Source organism: Urtica dioica, chromosome 5, assembly GCF_054948205.1.
Source record: "Urtica dioica subsp. dioica isolate 48M chromosome 5, U.dioica_male_clone48M_v1_H2, whole genome shotgun sequence".
Classification (NCBI taxonomy): Eukaryota; Viridiplantae; Streptophyta; class Magnoliopsida; order Rosales; family Urticaceae; genus Urtica; species Urtica dioica.
The window spans coordinates 11,900,743-11,916,979 of NC_142760.1; the positions used below are offsets into that span (position 1 = coordinate 11,900,743).

Genomic DNA, 16,237 nt, shown 5'->3' on the forward strand with positions numbered 1-16,237 from the left:
CATATATTTTATGTGATTTTTGGTGCACCGAAGACGTAGTTATGGCTTTTGGGAGTCGCGGCGTTGATTCTTATATAGATAATGCGCGCTAATGCTTGCGGATGCGATCATACCAGCACTAATGCACCGCATCCCATCAGAACTCCGAAGTTAAGCGTGCTTGGGCGAGAGTAGTACTAGGATGGGTGACCTCCTGGGAAGTCCTCGTGTTGCATCCCTCTTTTTTTGCGAATTATTTTTTTCGGAGGCCGAAACGATGGAATTTCACCAAAAATTGATCCGAGCCTTGTTCAAATGCTCGTTTACGCATACAATTCACCGGTGAAAGTCGAAATTCCGGACCGAGGGCGAAATTTACGATTTTACCCTTCCCCCGTTCACCTTGTCGGAATTTCGCCGATCACTCTTCCGAAACCGTCCCAACGCGAAGATCGCGAAAAGTTATTAGGAATTCATATATTTTATGTGATTTTTGGTGCACCGAAGACGTAGTTATGGCTTTTGGGAGTCGCGGCGTTGATTCTTATATAGATAATGCGCGCTAATGCTTGCGGATGCGATCATACCAGCACTAATGCACCGTATCCCATCAAAACTCCGAAGTTAAGCGTGCTTGGGCGAGAGTAGTACTAGGATGGGTGACCTCCTGGGATGTCCACGTGTTGCGTCCCTCTTTTTTTGCGAATTATTTTTTTCGGAGGCCGTACTGATGGAATTTCACCAAAAATCGCTCCGAGTCTTGTTCAAATGCCCGTTTACGCTTACAATTCACCGGTGAAAGTCGAAATTCCGGACCGAGGGCGAAATTTACGATTTTACCCTTCCCCCGTTCACCTTGTCGGAATTTCGCCGATCACTCTACCGAAACCGTCCCAAGGCGAAGATCGCGAAAAGTTATTAGGAATTCATATATTTTATGTGATTTTTGGTGCACCGAAGACGTAGTTATGGCTTTTGGGAGTCGCGGCGCTGATTCTTATATAGATAATGCGCGCTAATGCTTGCGGATGCGATCATACCAGCACTAATGCACAGGATCCCATCAGAACGCCGAAGTTAAGCGTGCTTGGGCGAGAGTAGTACTAGGATGGGTGACCTCTTGGGAAGTCCTCGTGTTGCATCCCTCTTTTTTTGCGAATTATTTTTTCGGAGGTCGAAACGATGGAATTTCACCAAAAATCGCTCCGAGTCTTGTTCAAATGCCCGTTTACGCTTACAATTCACCGGTGAAAGTCGAAATTCCGGACCGAGGGCGAAATTTACGATTTTACCCTTCCCCCGTTCACCTTGTCGGAATTTCGCCGATCACTCTTCCGAAACCGTCCCAACGCGAAGATCGCGAAAAGTTATTAGGAATTCATATATTTTATGTGATTTTTGGTGCACCGAAGACGTAGTTATGGCTTTTGGGAGTCGCGGCGCTGATTCTTATATAGATAATGCGCGCTAATGCTTGCGGATGCGATCATACCAGCACTAATGCACCGCATCCCATCAGAACTTCGAAGTTAAGCGTGCTTGGGCGAGAGTAGTACTAGGATGGGTGACCTCCTGGGAAGTCCTCGTGTTGCATCCCTCTTTTTTTGCGAATTATTTTTTTCGGAGGCCGAAACGATGGAATTTCACCAAAAATCGCTCCGAGTCTTGTTCAAATGCCCGTTTACGCTTATAATTCACCGGTGAAAGTCGAAATTCCGGACCGAGGGTGAAATATACGATTTTACCCTTCCCCCGTTCACCTTGGCGGAATTTCGCCGATCACTCTTCCGAAACCGTCCCAACGCGAAGATCGCGAAAAGTTATTAGGAATTCATATATTTTATGTGATTTTTGGTGCACCGAAGACGTAGTTATGGCTTTTGGGAGTCGCGGCGTTGATTCTTATATAGATAATGCGCGCTAATGCTTGCGGATGCGATCATACCAGCACTAATGCATCGGATCCCATCAGAACTCCGAAGTTAAGCGTGCTTGGGCGAGAGTAGTACTAGGATGGGTGACCTCCTGGGAAGTCCTCGTGTTGCATCCCTCTTTTTTTGCGAATTATTTTTTTCGGAGGCCGAAACGATGGAATTTCACCAAAAATCGATCCGAGCCTTGTTCAAATGCTCGTTTACGCATACAATTCACCGGTGAAAGTCGAAATTCCGGACCGAGGGCGAAATTTACGATTTTACCCTTCCCCCGTTCACCTTGTCGGAATTTCGCCGATCACTCTTCCGAAACCGTCCCAACGCGAAGATCGCGAAAAGTTATTAGGAATTCATATATTTTATGTGATTTTTGGTGCACCGAAGACGTAGTTATGGCTTTTGGGAGTCGCGGCGTTGATTCTTATATAGATAATGCGCGCTAATGCTTGCGGATGCGATCATACCAGCACTAATGCACCGGATCCCATCAGAACTCCGAAGTTAAGCGTGCTTGGGCGAGAGTAGTACTAGGATGGGTGACCTCTTGGGAAGTCCTCGTGTTGCATCCCTCTTTTTTGCGAATTATTTTATTCGGAGGCCGAAACGATGGAATTTCACCAAAAATCGCTCCGAGTCTTGTTCAAATGCCCGTTTACGCTTACAATTCACCGGTGAAAGTCGAAATTCCGGACCGAGGGCGAAATTTACGATTTTACCCTTCCCCCGTTCACCTTGTCGGAATTTCGCCGATCACTCTTCCGAAACCGTCCCAACGCGAAGATCGCGAAAAGTTATTAGGAATTCATATATTTTATGTGATTTTTGGTGCACCGAAGACGTAGTTATGGCTTTTGGGAGTCGCGGCGTTGATTCTTATATAGATAATGCGCGCTAATGCTTGCGGATGCGATCATACCAGCACTAATGCACCGCATCCCATCAGAACTCCGAAGTTAAGCGTGCTTGGGCGAGAGTAGTACTAGGATGGGTGACCTCCTGGGAAGTCCTCGTGTTGCATCCCTCTTTTTTTGCGAATTATTTTTTTCGGAGGCCGAAACGATGGAATTTCACCAAAAATTGATCCGAGCCTTGTTCAAATGCTCGTTTACGCATACAATTCACCGGTGAAAGTCGAAATTCCGGACCGAGGGCGAAATTTACGATTTTACCCTTCCCCCGTTCACCTTGTCGGAATTTCGCCGATCACTCTTCCGAAACCGTCCCAACGCGAAGATCGCGAAAAGTTATTAGGAATTCATATATTTTATGTGATTTTTGGTGCACCGAAGACGTAGTTATGGCTTTTGGGAGTCGCGGCGTTGATTCTTATATAGATAATGCGCGCTAATGCTTGCGGATGCGATCATACCAGCACTAATGCACCGTATCCCATCAAAACTCCGAAGTTAAGCGTGCTTGGGCGAGAGTAGTACTAGGATGGGTGACCTCCTGGGATGTCCACGTGTTGCGTCCCTCTTTTTTTGCGAATTATTTTTTTCGGAGGCCGTACTGATGGAATTTCACCAAAAATCGCTCCGAGTCTTGTTCAAATGCCCGTTTACGCTTACAATTCACCGGTGAAAGTCGAAATTCCGGACCGAGGGCGAAATTTACGATTTTACCCTTCCCCCGTTCACCTTGTCGGAATTTCGCCGATCACTCTACCGAAACCGTCCCAAGGCGAAGATCGCGAAAAGTTATTAGGAATTCATATATTTTATGTGATTTTTGGTGCACCGAAGACGTAGTTATGGCTTTTGGGAGTCGCGGCGCTGATTCTTATATAGATAATGCGCGCTAATGCTTGCGGATGCGATCATACCAGCACTAATGCACAGGATCCCATCAGAACGCCGAAGTTAAGCGTGCTTGGGCGAGAGTAGTACTAGGATGGGTGACCTCTTGGGAAGTCCTCGTGTTGCATCCCTCTTTTTTTGCGAATTATTTTTTCGGAGGTCGAAACGATGGAATTTCACCAAAAATCGCTCCGAGTCTTGTTCAAATGCCCGTTTACGCTTACAATTCACCGGTGAAAGTCGAAATTCCGGACCGAGGGCGAAATTTACGATTTTACCCTTCCCCCGTTCACCTTGTCGGAATTTCGCCGATCACTCTTCCGAAACCGTCCCAACGCGAAGATCGCGAAAAGTTATTAGGAATTCATATATTTTATGTGATTTTTGGTGCACCGAAGACGTAGTTATGGCTTTTGGGAGTCGCGGCGCTGATTCTTATATAGATAATGCGCGCTAATGCTTGCGGATGCGATCATACCAGCACTAATGCACCGCATCCCATCAGAACTCCGAAGTTAAGCGTGCTTGGGCGAGAGTAGTACTAGGATGGGTGACCTCCTGGGAAGTCCTCGTGTTGCATCCCTCTTTTTTTGCGAATTATTTTTTCGGGGGTCGAAACGATGGAATTTCACCAAAAATCGCTCCGAGTCTTGTTCAAATGCCCGTTTACGCTTACAATTCACCGGTGAAAGTCGAAATTCCGGACCGAGGGCGAAATTTACGATTTTACCCTTCCCCCGTTCACCTTGTCGGAATTTCGCCAATCACTCTTCCGAAACCGTCCCAACGCGAAGATCGCGAAAATTTATTAGGAATTCATATATTTTATGTGATTTTTGGTGCACCGAAGACGTAGTTATGGCTTTTGGGAGTCGCGGCGCTGATTCTTATATAGATAATGCGCGCTAATGCTTGCGGATGCGATCATACCAGCACTAATGCATCGGATCCCATCAGAACTCCGAAGTTAAGCGTGCTTGGGCGAGAGTAGTACTAGGATGGGTGACCTCCTGGGAAGTCCTCGTGTTGCATCCCTCTTTTTTTGCGAATTATTTTTTTCGGAGGCCGAAACGATGGAATTTCACCAAAAATCGATCCGAGCCATGTTCAAATGCTCGTTTACGCATACAATTCACCGGTGAAAGTCGAAATTCCGGACCGAGGGCGAAATTTACGATTTTACCCTTCCCCCGTTCACCTTGTCGGAATTTCGCCGATCACTCTTTCGAAACCGTCCCAACGCGAAGATCGCGAAAAGTTATTAGGAATTCATATATTTTATGTGATTTTTGGTGCACCGAAGACGTAGTTATGGCTTTTGGGAGTCGCGGCGTTGATTCTTATATAGATAATGCGCGCTAATGCTTGCGGATGCGATCATACCAGCACTAATGCACCGCATCCCATCAGAACTCCGAAGTTAAGCGTGCTTGGGCGAGAGTAGTACTAGGATGGGTGACCTCCTGGGATGTCCTCGTGTTGCGTCCCTCTTTTTTTGCGAATTATTTTTTTCGGAGGCCGTAACGATGGAATTTCACCAAAAATCGCTCCGAGTCTTGTTCAAATGCCCGTTTACGCTTACAATTCACCGGTGAAAGTCGAAATTCCGGACCGAGGGCGAAATTTACGATCTTACCCTTCCCCCGTTCACCTTGTCGGAATTTCGCCGATCACTCTTCCGAAACCGTCCCAACGCGAAGATCGCGAAAAGTTATTAGGAATTCATATATTTTATGTGATTTTTGGTGCACCGAAGACGTAGTTATGGCTTTTGGGAGTCGCGGCGCTGATTCTTATATAGATAATGCGCGCTAATGCTTGCGGATGCGATCATACCAGCACTAATGCACCGCATCCCATCAGAACTCCGAAGTTAAGCGTGCTTGGGCGAGAGTAGTACTAGGATGGGTGACCTCCTGGGATGTCCACGTGTTGCGTCCCTCTTTTTTTGCGAATTATTTTTTTCGGAGGCCGTACTGATGGAATTTCACCAAAAATCGCTCCGAGTCTTGTTCAAATGCCCGTTTACGCTTACAATTCACCGGTGAAAGTCGAAATTCCGGACCGAGGGCGAAATTTACGATTTTACCCTTCCCCCGTTCACCTTGTCGGAATTTCGCCGATCACTCTTCCGAAACCGTCCCAACGCGAAGATCGCGAAAAGTTATTAGGAATTCATATATTTTATGTGATTTTTGGTGCACCGAAGACGTAGTTATGGCTTTTGGGAGTCGCGGCGCTGATTCTTATATAGATAATGCGCGCTAATGCTTGCGGATGCGATCATACCAGCACTAATGCACAGGATCCCATCAGAACTCCGAAGTTAAGCGTGCTTGGGCGAGAGTAGTACTAGGATGGGTGACCTCTTGGGAAGTCCTCGTGTTGCATCCCTCTTTTTTTGCGAATTATTTTTTCGGAGGTCGAAACGATGGAATTTCACCAAAAATCGCTCCGAGTCTTGTTCAAATGCCCGTTTACGCTTACAATTCACCGGTGAAAGTCGAAATTCCGGACCGAGGGCGAAATTTACGATTTTACCCTTCCCCCGTTCACCTTGTCGGAATTTCGCCGATCACTCTTCCGAAACCGTCCCAAGGCGAAGATCGCGAAAAGTTATTAGGAATTCATATATTTTATGTGATTTTTGGTGCACCGAAGACGTAGTTATGGCTTTTGGGAGTCGCGGCGCTGATTCTTATATAGATAATGCGCGCTAATGCTTGCGGATGCGATCATACCAGCACTAATGCACAGGATCCCATCAGAACTCCGAAGTTAAGCGTGCTTGGGCGAGAGTAGTACTAGGATGGGTGACCTCTTGGGAAGTCCTCGTGTTGCATCCCTCTTTTTTTGCGAATTATTTTTTCGGAGGTCGAAACGATGGAATTTCACCAAAAATCGCTCCGAGTCTTGTTCAAATGCCCGTTTACGCTTACAATTCACCGGTGAAAGTCGAAATTCCGGACCGATGGCGAAATTTACGATTTTACCCTTCCCCCGTTCACCTTGTCGGAATTTCGCCGATCACTCTTCCGAAACCGTCCCAACGCGAAGATCGCGAAAAGTTATTAGGAATTCATATATTTTATGTGATTTTTGGTGCACCGAAGACGTAGTTATGGCTTTTGGGAGTCGCGACGCTGATTCTTATATAGATAATGCGCGCTAATGCTTGCGGATGCGATCATACCAGCACTAATGCACCGGATCCCATCAGAACTCCGAAGTTAAGCGTGCTTGGGCGAGAGTAGTACTAGGATGGGTGACCTCTTGGGAAGTCCTCGTGTTGCGTCCCTCTTTTTTGCGAATTATTTTATTCGGAGGCCGAAACGATGGAATTTCACCAAAAATCGCTCCGAGTCTTGTTCAAATGCCCGTTTACGCTTACAATTCACCGGTGAAAGTCGAAATTCCGGACCGAGGGCGAAATTTACGATTTTACCCTTCCCCCGTTCACCTTGTCGGAATTTCGCCGATCACTCTTCCGAAACCGTCCCAACGCGAAGATCGCGAAAAGTTATTAGGAATTCATATATTTTATGTGATTTTTGGTGCACCGAAGACGTAGTTATGGCTTTTGGGAGTCGCGGCGTTGATTCTTATATAGATAATGCGCGCTAATGCTTGCGGATGCGATCATACCAGCACTAATGCACCGCATCCCATCAGAACTCCGAAGTTAAGCGTGCTTGGGCGAGAGTAGTACTAGGATGGGTGACCTCCTGGGATGTCCTCGTGTTGCGTCCCTCTTTTTTTGCGAATTATTTTTTTCGGAGGCCGAAACGATGGAATTTCACCAAAAATCGCTCCGAGTCTTGTTCAAATGCCCGTTTACGCTTACAATTCACCGGTGAAAGTCGAAATTCCGGACCGAGGGCGAAATTTACGATTTTACCCTTCCCCCGTTCACCTTGTCGGAATTTCGCCGATCACTCTTCCGAAACCGTCCCAACGCGAAGATCGCGAAAAGTTATTAGGAATTCATATATTTTATGTGATTTTTGGTGCACCGAAGACGTAGTTATGGCTTTTGGGAGTCGCGGCGCTGATTCTTATATAGATAATGCGCGCTAATGCTTGCGGATGCGATCATACCAGCACTAATGCATCGGATCCCATCAGAACTCCGAAGTTAAGCGTGCTTGGGCGAGAGTAGTACTAGGATGGGTGACCTCCTGGGAAGTCCTCGTGTTGCATCCCTCTTTTTTTGCGAATTATTTTTTTCGGAGGCCGAAACGATGGAATTTCACCAAAAATCGATCCGAGCCATGTTCAAATGCTCGTTTACGCATACAATTCACCGGTGAAAGTCGAAATTCCGGACCGAGGGCGAAATTTACGATTTTACCCTTCCCCCGTTCACCTTGTCGGAATTTCGCCGATCACTCTTTCGAAACCGTCCCAACGCGAAGATCGCGAAAAGTTATTAGGAATTCATATATTTTATGTGATTTTTGGTGCACCGAAGACGTAGTTATGGCTTTTGGGAGTCGCGGCGTTGATTCTTATATAGATAATGCGCGCTAATGCTTCCGGATGCGATCATACCAGCACTAATGCACCGCATCCCATCAGAACTCCGAAGTTAAGCGTGCTTGGGCGAGAGTAGTACTAGGATGGGTGACCTCCTGGGATGTCCTCGTGTTGCGTCCCTCTTTTTTTGCGAATTATTTTTTTCGGAGGCCGTAACGATGGAATTTCACCAAAAATCGCTCCGAGTCTTGTTCAAATGCCCGTTTACGCTTACAATTCACCGGTGAAAGTCGAAATTCCGGACCGAGGGCGAAATTTACGATCTTACCCTTCCCCCGTTCACCTTGTCGGAATTTCGCCGATCACTCTTCCGAAACCGTCCCAACGCGAAGATCGCGAAAAGTTATTAGGAATTCATATATTTTATGTGATTTTTGGTGCACCGAAGACGTAGTTATGGCTTTTGGGAGTCGCGGCGCTGATTCTTATATAGATAATGCGCGCTAATGCTTGCGGATGCGATCATACCAGCACTAATGCACCGCATCCCATCAGAACTCCGAAGTTAAGCGTGCTTGGGCGAGAGTAGTACTAGGATGGGTGACCTCCTGGGATGTCCACGTGTTGCGTCCCTCTTTTTTTGCGAATTATTTTTTTCGGAGGCCGTACTGATGGAATTTCACCAAAAATCGCTCCGAGTCTTGTTCAAATGCCCGTTTACGCTTACAATTCACCGGTGAAAGTCGAAATTCCGGACCGAGGGCGAAATTTACGATTTTACCCTTCCCCCGTTCACCTTGTCGGAATTTCGCCGATCACTCTTCCGAAACCGTCCCAACGCGAAGATCGCGAAAAGTTATTAGGAATTCATATATTTTATGTGATTTTTGGTGCACCGAAGACGTAGTTATGGCTTTTGGGAGTCGCGGCGCTGATTCTTATATAGATAATGCGCGCTAATGCTTGCGGATGCGATCATACCAGCACTAATGCACAGGATCCCATCAGAACTCCGAAGTTAAGCGTGCTTGGGCGAGAGTAGTACTAGGATGGGTGACCTCTTGGGAAGTCCTCGTGTTGCATCCCTCTTTTTTTGCGAATTATTTTTTCGGAGGTCGAAACGATGGAATTTCACCAAAAATCGCTCCGAGTCTTGTTCAAATGCCCGTTTACGCTTACAATTCACCGGTGAAAGTCGAAATTCCGGACCGAGGGCGAAATTTACGATTTTACCCTTCCCCCGTTCACCTTGTCGGAATTTCGCCGATCACTCTTCCGAAACCGTCCCAAGGCGAAGATCGCGAAAAGTTATTAGGAATTCATATATTTTATGTGATTTTTGGTGCACCGAAGACGTAGTTATGGCTTTTGGGAGTCGCGGCGCTGATTCTTATATAGATAATGCGCGCTAATGCTTGCGGATGCGATCATACCAGCACTAATGCACAGGATCCCATCAGAACTCCGAAGTTAAGCGTGCTTGGGCGAGAGTAGTACTAGGATGGGTGACCTCTTGGGAAGTCCTCGTGTTGCATCCCTCTTTTTTTGCGAATTATTTTTTCGGAGGTCGAAACGATGGAATTTCACCAAAAATCGCTCCGAGTCTTGTTCAAATGCCCGTTTACGCTTACAATTCACCGGTGAAAGTCGAAATTCCGGACCGATGGCGAAATTTACGATTTTACCCTTCCCCCGTTCACCTTGTCGGAATTTCGCCGATCACTCTTCCGAAACCGTCCCAACGCGAAGATCGCGAAAAGTTATTAGGAATTCATATATTTTATGTGATTTTTGGTGCACCGAAGACGTAGTTATGGCTTTTGGGAGTCGCGGCGCTGATTCTTATATAGATAATGCGCGCTAATGCTTGCGGATGCGATCATACCAGCACTAATGCACCGGATCCCATCAGAACTCCGAAGTTAAGCGTGCTTGGGCGAGAGTAGTACTAGGATGGGTGACCTCTTGGGAAGTCCTCGTGTTGCGTCCCTCTTTTTTGCGAATTATTTTATTCGGAGGCCGAAACGATGGAATTTCACCAAAAATCGCTCCGAGTCTTGTTCAAATGCCCGTTTACGCTTACAATTCACCGGTGAAAGTCGAAATTCCGGACCGAGGGCGAAATTTACGATTTTACCCTTCCCCCGTTCACCTTGTCGGAATTTCGCCGATCACTCTTCCGAAACCGTCCCAACGCGAAGATCGCGAAAAGTTATTAGGAATTCATATATTTTATGTGATTTTTGGTGCACCGAAGACGTAGTTATGGCTTTTGGGAGTCGCGGCGTTGATTCTTATATAGATAATGCGCGCTAATGCTTGCGGATGCGATCATACCAGCACTAATGCACCGCATCCCATCAGAACTCCGAAGTTAAGCGTGCTTGGGCGAGAGTAGTACTAGGATGGGTGACCTCCTGGGATGTCCTCGTGTTGCGTCCCTCTTTTTTTGCGAATTATTTTTTTCGGAGGCCGAAACGATGGAATTTCACCAAAAATCGCTCCGAGTCTTGTTCAAATGCCCGTTTACGCTTACAATTCACCGGTGAAAGTCGAAATTCCGGACCGAGGGCGAAATTTACGATTTTACCCTTCCCCCGTTCACCTTGTCGGAATTTCGCCGATCACTCTTCCGAAACCGTCCCAACGCGAAGATCGCGAAAAGTTATTAGGAATTCATATATTTTATGTGATTTTTGGTGCACCGAAGACGTAGTTATGGCTTTTGGGAGTCGCGGCGCTGATTCTTATATAGATAATGCGCGCTAATGCTTGCGGATGCGATCATACCAGCACTAATGCATCGGATCCCATCAGAACTCCGAAGTTAAGCGTGCTTGGGCGAGAGTAGTACTAGGATGGGTGACCTCCTGGGAAGTCCTCGTGTTGCATCCCTCTTTTTTTGCGAATTATTTTTTTCGGAGGCCGAAACGATGGAATTTCACCAAAAATCGATCCGAGCCATGTTCAAATGCTCGTTTACGCATACAATTCACCGGTGAAAGTCGAAATTCCGGACCGAGGGCGAAATTTACGATTTTACCCTTCCCCCGTTCACCTTGTCGGAATTTCGCCGATCACTCTTTCGAAACCGTCCCAACGCGAAGATCGCGAAAAGTTATTAGGAATTCATATATTTTATGTGATTTTTGGTGCACCGAAGACGTAGTTATGGCTTTTGGGAGTCGCGGCGTTGATTCTTATATAGATAATGCGCGCTAATGCTTCCGGATGCGATCATACCAGCACTAATGCACCGCATCCCATCAGAACTCCGAAGTTAAGCTTGCTTGGGCGAGAGTAGTACTAGGATGGGTGACCTCCTGGGATGTCCTCGTGTTGCATCCCTATTTTTTTGCGAATTATTTTTTTCGGAGGCCGAAACGATGGAATTTCACCAAAAATCGCTCCGAGTCTTGTTCAAATGCCCGTTTACGCTTACAATTCACCGGTGAAAGTCGAAATTCCGGACCGAGGGCGAAATTTACGATTTTACCCTTCCCCCGTTCACCTTGTCGGAATTTCGCCGATCACTCTTCCGAAACCGTCCCAACGCGAAGATCGCGAAAAGTTATTAGGAATTCATATATTTTATGTGATTTTTGGTGCACCGAAGACGTAGTTATGGCTTTTGGGAGTCGCGGCGTTGATTCTTATATAGATAATGCGCGCTAATGCTTGCGGATGCGATCATACCAGCACTAATGCACCGCATCCCATCAGAACTCCGAAGTTAAGCGTGCTTGGGCGAGAGTAGTACTAGGATGGGTGACCTCCTGGGATGTCCTCGTGTTGCGTCCCTCTTTTTTTGCGAATTATTTTTTTCGGAGGCCGAAACGATGGAATTTCACCAAAAATCGATCCGAGCCTTGTTCAAATGCTCGTTTACGCATACAATTCACCGGTGAAAGTCGAAATTCCGGACCGAGGGCGAAATTTACGATTTTACCCTTCCCCCGTTCACCTTGTCGGAATTTCGCCGATCACTCTTCCGAAACCGTCCCAACGCGAAGATCGCGAAAAGTTATTAGGAATTCATATATTTTATGTGATTTTTGGTGCACCGAAGACGTAGTTATGGCTTTTGGGAGTCGCGGCGTTGATTCTTATATAGATAATGCGCGCTAATGCTTGCGGATGCGATCATACCAGCACTAATGCACCGCATCCCATCAGAACTCCGAAGTTAAGCGTGCTTGGGCGAGAGTAGTACTAGGATGGGTGACCTCCTGGGATGTCCTCGTGTTGCGTCCCTCTTTTTTTGCGAATTATTTTTTTCGGAGGCCGTAACGATGGAATTTCACCAAAAATCGCTCCGAGTCTTGTTCAAATGCCCGTTTACGCTTACAATTCACCGGTGAAAGTCGAAATTCCGGACCGAGGGCGAAATTTACGATCTTACCCTTCCCCCGTTCACCTTGTCGGAATTTCGCCGATCACTCTTCCGAAACCGTCCCAACGCGAAGATCGCGAAAAGTTATTAGGAATTCATATATTTTATGTGATTTTTGGTGCACCGAAGACGTAGTTATGGCTTTTGGGAGTCGCGGCGCTGATTCTTATATAGATAATGCGCGCTAATGCTTGCGGATGCGATCATACCAGCACTAATGCACCGCATCCCATCAGAACTCCGAAGTTAAGCGTGCTTGGGCGAGAGTAGTACTAGGATGGGTGACCTCCTGGGATGTCCACGTGTTGCGTCCCTCTTTTTTTGCGAATTATTTTTTTCGGAGGCCGTACTGATGGAATTTCACCAAAAATCGCTCCGAGTCTTGTTCAAATGCCCGTTTACGCTTACAATTCACCGGTGAAAGTCGAAATTCCGGACCGAGGGCGAAATTTACGATTTTACCCTTCCCCCGTTCACCTTGTCGGAATTTCGCCGATCACTCTTCCGAAACCGTCCCAAGGCGAAGATCGCGAAAAGTTATTAGGAATTCATATATTTTATGTGATTTTTGGTGCACCGAAGACGTAGTTATGGCTTTTGGGAGTCGCGGCGCTGATTCTTATATAGATAATGCGCGCTAATGCTTGCGGATGCGATCATACCAGCACTAATGCACAGGATCCCATCAGAACTCCGAAGTTAAGCGTGCTTGGGCGAGAGTAGTACTAGGATGGGTGACCTCTTGGGAAGTCCTCGTGTTGCATCCCTCTTTTTTTGCGAATTATTTTTTCGGAGGTCGAAACGATGGAATTTCACCAAAAATCGCTCCGAGTCTTGTTCAAATGCCCGTTTACGCTTACAATTCACCGGTGAAAGTCGAAATTCCGGACCGAGGGCGAAATTTACGATTTTACCCTTCCCCCGTTCACCTTGTCGGAATTTCGCCGATCACTCTTCCGAAACCGTCCCAAGGCGAAGATCGCGAAAAGTTATTAGGAATTCATATATTTTATGTGATTTTTGGTGCACCGAAGACGTAGTTATGGCTTTTGGGAGTCGCGGCGCTGATTCTTATATAGATAATGCGCGCTAATGCTTGCGGATGCGATCATACCAGCACTAATGCACAGGATCCCATCAGAACTCCGAAGTTAAGCGTGCTTGGGCGAGAGTAGTACTAGGATGGGTGACCTCTTGGGAAGTCCTCGTGTTGCATCCCTCTTTTTTTGCGAATTATTTTTTCGGAGGTCGAAACGATGGAATTTCACCAAAAATCGCTCCGAGTCTTGTTCAAATGCCCGTTTACGCTTACAATTCACCGGTGAAAGTCGAAATTCCGGACCGATGGCGAAATTTACGATTTTACCCTTCCCCCGTTCACCTTGTCGGAATTTCGCCGATCACTCTTCCGAAACCGTCCCAACGCGAAGATCGCGAAAAGTTATTAGGAATTCATATATTTTATGTGATTTTTGGTGCACCGAAGACGTAGTTATGGCTTTTGGGAGTCGCGGCGCTGATTCTTATATAGATAATGCGCGCTAATGCTTGCGGATGCGATCATACCAGCACTAATGCACCGGATCCCATCAGAACTCCGAAGTTAAGCGTGCTTGGGCGAGAGTAGTACTAGGATGGGTGACCTCTTGGGAAGTCCTCGTGTTGCGTCCCTCTTTTTTGCGAATTATTTTATTCGGAGGCCGAAACGATGGAATTTCACCAAAAATCGCTCCGAGTCTTGTTCAAATGCCCGTTTACGCTTACAATTCACCGGTGAAAGTCGAAATTCCGGACCGAGGGCGAAATTTACGATTTTACCCTTCCCCCGTTCACCTTGTCGGAATTTCGCCGATCACTCTTCCGAAACCGTCCCAACGCGAAGATCGCGAAAAGTTATTAGGAATTCATATATTTTATGTGATTTTTGGTGCACCGAAGACGTAGTTATGGCTTTTGGGAGTCGCGGCGTTGATTCTTATATAGATAATGCGCGCTAATGCTTGCGGATGCGATCATACCAGCACTAATGCACCGCATCCCATCAGAACTCCGAAGTTAAGCGTGCTTGGGCGAGAGTAGTACTAGGATGGGTGACCTCCTGGGATGTCCTCGTGTTGCGTCCCTCTTTTTTTGCGAATTATTTTTTTCGGAGGCCGAAACGATGGAATTTCACCAAAAATCGCTCCGAGTCTTGTTCAAATGCCCGTTTACGCTTACAATTCACCGGTGAAAGTCGAAATTCCGGACCGAGGGCGAAATTTACGATTTTACCCTTCCCCCGTTCACCTTGTCGGAATTTCGCCGATCACTCTTCCGAAACCGTCCCAACGCGAAGATCGCGAAAAGTTATTAGGAATTCATATATTTTATGTGATTTTTGGTGCACCGAAGACGTAGTTATGGCTTTTGGGAGTCGCGGCGCTGATTCTTATATAGATAATGCGCGCTAATGCTTGCGGATGCGATCATACCAGCACTAATGCACCGCATCCCATCAGAACTTCGAAGTTAAGCGTGCTTGGGCGAGAGTAGTACTAGGATGGGTGACCTCCTGGGAAGTCCTCGTGTTGCATCCCTCTTTTTTTGCGAATTATTTTTTTCGGAGGCCGAAACGATGGAATTTCACAAAAAATCGCTCCGAGTCTTGTTCAAATGCCCGTTTACGCTTACAATTCACCGGTGAAAGTCGAAATTCCGGACCGAGGGTGAAATTTACGATTTTACCCTTCCCCCGTTCACCTTGGCGGAATTTCGCCGATCACTCTTCCGAAACCGTCCCAGCGCGAAGATCGCGAAAAGTTATTAGGAATTCATATATTTTATGTGATTTTTGGTGCACCGAAGACGTAGTTATGGCTTTTGGGAGTCGCGGCGTTGATTCTTATATAGATAATGCGCGCTAATGCTTGCGGATGCGATCATACCAGCACTAATGCATCGGATCCCATCAGAACTCCGAAGTTAAGCGTGCTTGGGCGAGAGTAGTACTAGGATGGGTGACCTCCTGGTAAGTCCTCGTGTTGCATCCCTCTTTTTTTGCGAATTATTTTTTTCGGAGGCCGAAACGATGGAATTTCACCAAAAATCGATCCGAGCCATGTTCAAATGCTCGTTTACGCATACAATTCACCGGTGAAAGTCGAAATTCCGGACCGAGGGCGAAATTTACGATTTTACCCTTCCCCCGTTCACCTTGTCGGAATTTCGCCGATCACTCTTTCGAAACCGTCCCAACGCGAAGATCGCGAAAAGTTATTAGGAATTCATATATTTTATGTGATTTTTGGTGCACCGAAGACGTAGTTATGGCTTTTGGGAGTCGCGGCGTTGATTCTTATATAGATAATGCGCGCTAATGCTTCCGGATGCGATCATACCAGCACTAATGCACCGCATCCCATCAGAACTCCGAAGTTAAGCTTGCTTGGGCGAGAGTAGTACTAGGATGGGTGACCTCCTGGGATGTCCTCGTGTTGCATCCCTATTTTTTTGCGAATTATTTTTTTCGGAGGCCGAAACGATGGAATTTCACCAAAAATCGCTCCGAGTCTTGTTCAAATGCCCGTTTACGCTTACAATTCACCGGTGAAAGTCGAAATTCCGGACCGAGGGCGAAATTTACGATTTTACCCTTCCCCCGTTCACCTTGTCGGAATTTC

At 46.7% G+C, this 16,237-nt stretch overlaps 32 non-coding genes and 4 pseudogenes across 32 annotated transcripts; all 36 read left to right on the plus strand.

The window, feature by feature from the left end:
- The first annotated feature begins 99 nt into the window (after positions 1–99).
- LOC149395680 (5S ribosomal RNA) lies at positions 100–218 on the plus strand. Its single transcript, XR_016298776.1, has one exon. It is a non-coding gene; the product is annotated as a 5S ribosomal RNA (ribosomal RNA).
- A 334-nt stretch (positions 219–552) lies between these two features.
- Positions 553–671, plus strand: LOC149395681 (5S ribosomal RNA; annotated as a pseudogene).
- A 334-nt stretch (positions 672–1,005) lies between these two features.
- On the plus strand, positions 1,006–1,124 carry LOC149395682 (5S ribosomal RNA). The gene has a single exon (XR_016299015.1). It is a non-coding gene; the product is annotated as a 5S ribosomal RNA (ribosomal RNA).
- Positions 1,125–1,457: 333 nt separating this feature from the next.
- Positions 1,458–1,576, plus strand: LOC149395683 (5S ribosomal RNA). Its single transcript, XR_016298702.1, has one exon. It is a non-coding gene; the product is annotated as a 5S ribosomal RNA (ribosomal RNA).
- A 334-nt stretch (positions 1,577–1,910) lies between these two features.
- Positions 1,911–2,029, plus strand: LOC149395684 (5S ribosomal RNA). Its single transcript, XR_016298128.1, has one exon. It is a non-coding gene; the product is annotated as a 5S ribosomal RNA (ribosomal RNA).
- Positions 2,030–2,363: 334 nt separating this feature from the next.
- On the plus strand, positions 2,364–2,482 carry LOC149395685 (5S ribosomal RNA). Its single transcript, XR_016297575.1, has one exon. It is a non-coding gene; the product is annotated as a 5S ribosomal RNA (ribosomal RNA).
- A 333-nt stretch (positions 2,483–2,815) lies between these two features.
- On the plus strand, positions 2,816–2,934 carry LOC149395686 (5S ribosomal RNA). The gene has a single exon (XR_016298777.1). It is a non-coding gene; the product is annotated as a 5S ribosomal RNA (ribosomal RNA).
- A 334-nt stretch (positions 2,935–3,268) lies between these two features.
- LOC149395687 (5S ribosomal RNA) lies at positions 3,269–3,387 on the plus strand (annotated as a pseudogene).
- Positions 3,388–3,721: 334 nt separating this feature from the next.
- On the plus strand, positions 3,722–3,840 carry LOC149395688 (5S ribosomal RNA). The gene has a single exon (XR_016299016.1). It is a non-coding gene; the product is annotated as a 5S ribosomal RNA (ribosomal RNA).
- A 333-nt stretch (positions 3,841–4,173) lies between these two features.
- On the plus strand, positions 4,174–4,292 carry LOC149395689 (5S ribosomal RNA). The gene has a single exon (XR_016298778.1). It is a non-coding gene; the product is annotated as a 5S ribosomal RNA (ribosomal RNA).
- Positions 4,293–4,625: 333 nt separating this feature from the next.
- LOC149395690 (5S ribosomal RNA) lies at positions 4,626–4,744 on the plus strand. Its single transcript, XR_016298129.1, has one exon. It is a non-coding gene; the product is annotated as a 5S ribosomal RNA (ribosomal RNA).
- A 334-nt stretch (positions 4,745–5,078) lies between these two features.
- Positions 5,079–5,197, plus strand: LOC149395691 (5S ribosomal RNA). Its single transcript, XR_016299250.1, has one exon. It is a non-coding gene; the product is annotated as a 5S ribosomal RNA (ribosomal RNA).
- A 334-nt stretch (positions 5,198–5,531) lies between these two features.
- Positions 5,532–5,650, plus strand: LOC149395692 (5S ribosomal RNA). Its single transcript, XR_016299192.1, has one exon. It is a non-coding gene; the product is annotated as a 5S ribosomal RNA (ribosomal RNA).
- Positions 5,651–5,984: 334 nt separating this feature from the next.
- On the plus strand, positions 5,985–6,103 carry LOC149395693 (5S ribosomal RNA). Its single transcript, XR_016298540.1, has one exon. It is a non-coding gene; the product is annotated as a 5S ribosomal RNA (ribosomal RNA).
- A 333-nt stretch (positions 6,104–6,436) lies between these two features.
- LOC149395694 (5S ribosomal RNA) lies at positions 6,437–6,555 on the plus strand. Its single transcript, XR_016298541.1, has one exon. It is a non-coding gene; the product is annotated as a 5S ribosomal RNA (ribosomal RNA).
- Positions 6,556–6,888: 333 nt separating this feature from the next.
- Positions 6,889–7,007, plus strand: LOC149395695 (5S ribosomal RNA). Its single transcript, XR_016297851.1, has one exon. It is a non-coding gene; the product is annotated as a 5S ribosomal RNA (ribosomal RNA).
- Positions 7,008–7,340: 333 nt separating this feature from the next.
- Positions 7,341–7,459, plus strand: LOC149395696 (5S ribosomal RNA). The gene has a single exon (XR_016299251.1). It is a non-coding gene; the product is annotated as a 5S ribosomal RNA (ribosomal RNA).
- Positions 7,460–7,793: 334 nt separating this feature from the next.
- LOC149395697 (5S ribosomal RNA) lies at positions 7,794–7,912 on the plus strand. The gene has a single exon (XR_016298130.1). It is a non-coding gene; the product is annotated as a 5S ribosomal RNA (ribosomal RNA).
- Positions 7,913–8,246: 334 nt separating this feature from the next.
- Positions 8,247–8,365, plus strand: LOC149395698 (5S ribosomal RNA). Its single transcript, XR_016299252.1, has one exon. It is a non-coding gene; the product is annotated as a 5S ribosomal RNA (ribosomal RNA).
- Positions 8,366–8,699: 334 nt separating this feature from the next.
- On the plus strand, positions 8,700–8,818 carry LOC149395699 (5S ribosomal RNA). Its single transcript, XR_016299194.1, has one exon. It is a non-coding gene; the product is annotated as a 5S ribosomal RNA (ribosomal RNA).
- Positions 8,819–9,152: 334 nt separating this feature from the next.
- LOC149395700 (5S ribosomal RNA) lies at positions 9,153–9,271 on the plus strand. The gene has a single exon (XR_016298543.1). It is a non-coding gene; the product is annotated as a 5S ribosomal RNA (ribosomal RNA).
- A 333-nt stretch (positions 9,272–9,604) lies between these two features.
- On the plus strand, positions 9,605–9,723 carry LOC149395701 (5S ribosomal RNA). The gene has a single exon (XR_016298544.1). It is a non-coding gene; the product is annotated as a 5S ribosomal RNA (ribosomal RNA).
- Positions 9,724–10,056: 333 nt separating this feature from the next.
- On the plus strand, positions 10,057–10,175 carry LOC149395702 (5S ribosomal RNA). Its single transcript, XR_016297852.1, has one exon. It is a non-coding gene; the product is annotated as a 5S ribosomal RNA (ribosomal RNA).
- A 333-nt stretch (positions 10,176–10,508) lies between these two features.
- On the plus strand, positions 10,509–10,627 carry LOC149395703 (5S ribosomal RNA). The gene has a single exon (XR_016299253.1). It is a non-coding gene; the product is annotated as a 5S ribosomal RNA (ribosomal RNA).
- Positions 10,628–10,961: 334 nt separating this feature from the next.
- LOC149395704 (5S ribosomal RNA) lies at positions 10,962–11,080 on the plus strand. The gene has a single exon (XR_016298131.1). It is a non-coding gene; the product is annotated as a 5S ribosomal RNA (ribosomal RNA).
- Positions 11,081–11,414: 334 nt separating this feature from the next.
- LOC149395705 (5S ribosomal RNA) lies at positions 11,415–11,533 on the plus strand (annotated as a pseudogene).
- Positions 11,534–11,867: 334 nt separating this feature from the next.
- Positions 11,868–11,986, plus strand: LOC149395706 (5S ribosomal RNA). The gene has a single exon (XR_016299254.1). It is a non-coding gene; the product is annotated as a 5S ribosomal RNA (ribosomal RNA).
- Positions 11,987–12,320: 334 nt separating this feature from the next.
- LOC149395707 (5S ribosomal RNA) lies at positions 12,321–12,439 on the plus strand. Its single transcript, XR_016299255.1, has one exon. It is a non-coding gene; the product is annotated as a 5S ribosomal RNA (ribosomal RNA).
- A 334-nt stretch (positions 12,440–12,773) lies between these two features.
- LOC149395708 (5S ribosomal RNA) lies at positions 12,774–12,892 on the plus strand. Its single transcript, XR_016299196.1, has one exon. It is a non-coding gene; the product is annotated as a 5S ribosomal RNA (ribosomal RNA).
- A 334-nt stretch (positions 12,893–13,226) lies between these two features.
- Positions 13,227–13,345, plus strand: LOC149395709 (5S ribosomal RNA). Its single transcript, XR_016298545.1, has one exon. It is a non-coding gene; the product is annotated as a 5S ribosomal RNA (ribosomal RNA).
- A 333-nt stretch (positions 13,346–13,678) lies between these two features.
- On the plus strand, positions 13,679–13,797 carry LOC149395710 (5S ribosomal RNA). The gene has a single exon (XR_016298546.1). It is a non-coding gene; the product is annotated as a 5S ribosomal RNA (ribosomal RNA).
- A 333-nt stretch (positions 13,798–14,130) lies between these two features.
- Positions 14,131–14,249, plus strand: LOC149395711 (5S ribosomal RNA). The gene has a single exon (XR_016297853.1). It is a non-coding gene; the product is annotated as a 5S ribosomal RNA (ribosomal RNA).
- A 333-nt stretch (positions 14,250–14,582) lies between these two features.
- LOC149395712 (5S ribosomal RNA) lies at positions 14,583–14,701 on the plus strand. The gene has a single exon (XR_016299256.1). It is a non-coding gene; the product is annotated as a 5S ribosomal RNA (ribosomal RNA).
- A 334-nt stretch (positions 14,702–15,035) lies between these two features.
- On the plus strand, positions 15,036–15,154 carry LOC149395713 (5S ribosomal RNA). Its single transcript, XR_016298703.1, has one exon. It is a non-coding gene; the product is annotated as a 5S ribosomal RNA (ribosomal RNA).
- Positions 15,155–15,488: 334 nt separating this feature from the next.
- LOC149395714 (5S ribosomal RNA) lies at positions 15,489–15,607 on the plus strand. Its single transcript, XR_016298903.1, has one exon. It is a non-coding gene; the product is annotated as a 5S ribosomal RNA (ribosomal RNA).
- Positions 15,608–15,941: 334 nt separating this feature from the next.
- Positions 15,942–16,060, plus strand: LOC149395715 (5S ribosomal RNA; annotated as a pseudogene).
- Positions 16,061–16,237: the final 177 nt, after the last annotated feature.